The sequence below is a fragment of the Heterocephalus glaber genome, unplaced genomic scaffold, assembly GCF_053883595.1.
Source record: "Heterocephalus glaber isolate CG9 unplaced genomic scaffold, H.glaber_assembly_v1.0 deba00001737, whole genome shotgun sequence".
Taxonomy (NCBI): domain Eukaryota; kingdom Metazoa; phylum Chordata; class Mammalia; order Rodentia; family Bathyergidae; genus Heterocephalus; species Heterocephalus glaber.
This window is the reverse complement of record NW_028258445.1, coordinates 189,912-194,187: the sequence shown is the minus strand read 5'-3', so window position 1 is coordinate 194,187 and position 4,276 is coordinate 189,912.

The following is a 4,276-nucleotide window of genomic DNA, read 5'->3' as shown; positions in this document are numbered from 1 at the left end:
ATCTTTCTTGTCCTCACTCCTCTCCCTTGCCTCATTCTCCTCTTACCCACACCCATTAATTCCTAACAACCCCTAAGACATTTTTGGCTTTGGTACTATTTCCTTCTATGATTCTATGTTGTGACAGATGTCGATCTGTCCGCCAGTCCCACCCACCCTCTGTCAACTGATGTGTCTATATTACCTTGTAGTCAGCAACGTAAATGTATGCTCTAACCTCTCAGAAGACCCCATTCCCCTAGACACCGTGCTTAGTTCAGTACTAAACATGTAGCCAAAATCAGAGACCTGTACCACTCCTCTCGAATTAGGCTAGGAGATGTCACCTTGCTTTCAGGATCATGGGCTGGACTGAGGATAACCAGGGTTACCAGCAGCCATTATACCAGCCACACAGAGGAAGTCTGCCTAAATTAAGACAGAATAAAGCAGGAAACAGAAAGAAGGTGACAGAAAGGAAAGGAAGGGAAGACAGGAGAAAGAGAAGATGTAAGGACCTACTGACTGGCTCAGTTGGATTTCTATCACCTGTATTCCAGTGAGCCCTGACTAATACGGAACTGGGAAGTGAATTGTCATAGTTTATTACCTCACATAACACAAGGTGAGCACGGAGTTGAGAAGGGGTGGAGAGCATGGCAGATTCTTCTATTCCAGACTGGGAAGCTAACAATTTAGTTAATCATTTAAGAAGCATCTGATTAAAATATTGCCTTTTATGTGGTGTTTCACCTTCTCTTTTTCCCACCACAATTATGGAAATGTACATGAAGATAGAATTTTAGTCTGAGTACTTGACTTATCACAAGGCGAAAATTAAACTTTTGTGGAGGCTGCTTTTTACTTCAGCGCAGCCTACACTGCATAATGTTGCATATAATATAATAATATAATATATAATATATGTAGCCTATTACATATTATATAATATATAATATGTAATATTGCCAGGCGGTAGGCAAGAAAAAAACTATTGCTAAAGTCTATAGGAACAGTGATCCATGTCAAATGTGATAACGCATTTGGTAATACCATCAGCAACAACGCCAAAAATAGACAGTGTACCTAATGAATGTGTAGTCCTGGAACTAGAAATTATAGAAATTTAATACCACATGGTAGCTGCTCTTTTCTACGCTTCTCCGGATTCTACCAAAAGCAAAGAAGCTCAGTAAAGAACTGGTCAGCAGTTTAAATGAGTCTAGAAATTCAGAACTTAGAATCTCGGAGGGCCCATTTTGCAACATATTCTCAACTACTAGTTAAAGATAAAATCGAAAAATTCTCTTCGCAACAAAGGCCAATCAAAATCGGCCTTGCAGTAAGGATCAAACTGAGGTTACTGTCATTAGATCTATTGTTAAAAATCTCAAAAGTACTAGAATTTCAAAGAGCAAAGGTGAACTACAGTGTGAGTCTGTGCCTCCTGTCAACTGAGCCAAATGGCTTGGAGAAAAGGCAAAGGGAGTAACTGTCCGATCAAAACTTCATAGACTCAAGTTCCCTGGAATTCAGCGATTACAGGAAGGGAGATGGACAGAAGAACAGGGCCAGCATAACAAATAGGGAAAGTATGTCCACAAAACTATTCTGAAAAATGAAACAGAGGTGGCTGCTTATTGGCACATGAAGCAGTCTTAAGTCAAAAAAAAAAAAGGAAACCAGCTCAGTCTTTGAAAGATCTAGACAAAAACTGTTAGCCTGACATGAAGAATTTTTAAAGTGACATTTGTTTTACTTGTAAGACATCCGTGAGGCCCAGCCTGAAGGCAGACAGGAAGCTGTCAACTCTGGGCTCACAAAGGGCATGCTCTTCCGAGGCCACTTTAGATGTGGACGGTTCAGGTAAGTGCGCAGGAAGGGACAGACAAGGCACTGTGAGTGATTCTGGGGAGACCGCTTCCCAGGAGCCGACTGTGACCTAAACAAGGAGGACTCTCCACCTTCAGGGTAGGAACCAGCCCATCTGCCCAGCAGGACTTCAGAAGCGCCACAGACAATGATCCGCAGAGGTCAGATTCCTCCTAGCCTTCCTCTTCCTTTTCATTTTTTAAATGTATCTATTAATCACAGTACTGGGGATTCAACTCAGGGCCTTAGCCCTGAGCTACATTCCCAGCCCCCCTTGTTTTTTTGAGACAGGGTCTCACCAAGTCACTAAGTTGCCCAGGCTGGGCTCAAACTGGAGATCCTCCTTCCTCAGCTTCCCAACAGGCAGGCACCACCATGCCTGTTGCCTTCCTCCTCCTAGTGAGCATGCACAAGGCTTTTGACCCTGTCCCCCTGTTGTGGATTGGGGTAGATCACTTGTCTTTTCAGTTCATAAAGCCTTGGCCGAGAGAACCTTTCCATCATTAGGAGCCACCTACCATGGATTCCAGAACTTGGTTGTGTAACTGGATGTAATTTCCAGAGAGTCTTCCTTGGAAAAGTGGTAGTGAATTATGTCTACAGGTTGCCTGGAAGATAGACTGAGGCTGTCGTAAGTGCTGCTCATGAAAAGATCTCTGGCTCTGGCCCTGCCAGGCAGAGCTGGGTTACCTTTCTTTCCCTTACCCACTTTGCAGTGAGGGCAGGAAAAGGCACACAGATGTGATTTCTGTCACTTCCACTAGCATCTTCAAGAGCTGGAGTGCAATCCACCTCGCTGCCCATCACACACACCTGTCAATATGGACTCTCCATTAACCAGCCCCTAGGGGACTATGGGGATTGGACCCCTCTGCCCAAGATGCTCCTGTGAGCAAGAAACCAACCTGCTGAGTAAAGTAGCTGAGAGCCTGTGGTTGTGTTTTATCACAGCATAATGTGGCCCATTCTGACAGGCAGACTTTATAAAAGCAAGAAGGAAACACGAACATCTTGGTTAGGAAAGATCTTTTCTGAAAAGTTTACTGTAGGTCAGGTAATGATATTCCTTTAGCATTGCCAAAATCCTACTATGACCTAGAAGCTAATTTCCCAGCCTTTCCCAACATTCCCTACAGGACACAGTGAGTCATCTCCTCCATCAAGTGCCAGACATGCAATAGGTCCTGCCGTTGGATGGAAAATTACCTCTGCCGCGTGACAGTAACCCTGCCTTGAAGTAGAAGCTGAGATAGCTGTCTTCAAACAAAGGGATCGGGAGTCCAGCAGATGCTAGGATGGACACCTACAAAGCCTCCCTGAATTCCCTCCCTGGAGCATCCTGGTCAGATTCATTGACCATGACCTAACTTTGCCTCATAGCTAACAGAAAGCTACACTGCTAAGGTCCTGCATCCTACCAGGATCTTAAAGGATTTACATCATGACAGACCCTGAGCCTGGGCTAGATCAGCTGTTCCCACACCATGGTCCATAAACATGATCTGGAGAAGTTTTTACTCCTCTATAGTAAAATGAGAAAGATAAAGACAGTGAAGTCATTTTTAGTGAAACAAAATGTATTCAATTTAGAGGACTGTCTGTGTTAGAACATCATCTTTCCTAGTTTTGTGGTAGTAAGAGATAAATGGTAGGCTACTGCCATTAGTACTCATGTTTTTACTTGACAGAATTAAGTTTGACAATCTTACATTGTTCCCACTGTTTTTATTAGAATTTGACTTAATAATGGAAAAGATTGTTTTGTTTGGTAATCAGTCCTAAAGACTACTGAACAAGTACAAATCTTTATACATATAGCAGCCACTGTTTATTTTAGTAGGAGAAAATGAAACCTGGTGGACTCTTGAAACCTCTTGGACCAATCACTAGAGCTACTCTGTCCAGTGGAGTAGCCTCGAGCCACACAAGGCAACTCCAGCTAAGTAAAGTGTGCTGCATGTGTCAAGCACAGACTAAGTTCCAATTTTACTTTTTAAAAAAGGAACAAAGTATTGCAATGACTTTATAGTGATTCTATGTTGAAGTGGTAATATTTGGGGTCTGCTGGGTTAATAAAAATTTTCCTTAAAATTTATTTCACCTGTTTCTTTTGACTTTTAAAATGTGGCTTCTCACACGTGTCAAACTGCATATGTTGCTTGCATTGGGTGTCTATTGGAACACAACAGAACTTCAAAGTGTGACCTGATGAAGACTGGTAGTGTCTTGTGTTTGCACACCTTCAAGTCACACCAAACCACACTCGCTGGCTTATACGCGTGCACTCAGCAGCTACAACTCCCTGGCAGAAGTCTCTGCTCTTTCTCATTTTTACATCATATGATCAAAAGGCCACTCTTCTTATTAGTCTCCTTTTGATGGTATCATATAATTTCCCAGGACTTAATATTAAATTTTAAATCTT